Here is a 618-nt window from a genome sequence, read left to right as displayed (position 1 = left end):
TGTCCTTCAGTTTCGCGAGATTTCAGAGGGACTCCAAACGTCATTTCCTAAACACGCAGGAGGATTCACGGGAATATCGGTCAACTTAGCACAATAGGTGCATCCGCAACGTGAAAAGCAGTTTAGGAGGGCGTTAGAAAAGGAGATTTCAATCGTGCCTAACAGATGTACGTTGTCCTTATAGTGACCGTGCACAAAGCTGTGAGACTCGTTCGTTACCACAACTGTATACCTCACATTTACGGCTTCAATTTAGCTGTTGGTTTTCTAGTTTAATCATCATGTTTTTAATTCTGTTTTCATTTAGTTATTCTTTAATAGAATGTTATGTTTTAAAATATATGTATTGTTGCTTTGTATTTTACATGTGCTTTATACACTTACACTTCACACAGGTGTGAAAGACAAAACAAAATCCACACTTTGAAATAATATGATTCTAGTCATAGATTTCTGGTATTCCAATCAGCCATATGTTACATCACAAAACACCTAAGTTTTAGATTCCCCTCCTTCCCCGAAGAAAATCAAAATCTCAATGCTTTGCTAAAAGCAACTGCAATATCTTTGGAGGTTTGAGGTTGTAACAGGAGCCTGGTTGTATATTATGCCTTAAAA

Source organism: Lepisosteus oculatus, chromosome 21 (genome assembly GCF_040954835.1).
Source record: "Lepisosteus oculatus isolate fLepOcu1 chromosome 21, fLepOcu1.hap2, whole genome shotgun sequence".
Taxonomy (NCBI): Eukaryota; Metazoa; Chordata; class Actinopteri; order Semionotiformes; family Lepisosteidae; genus Lepisosteus; species Lepisosteus oculatus.
Note: the sequence above shows the minus strand (reverse complement) of the source record.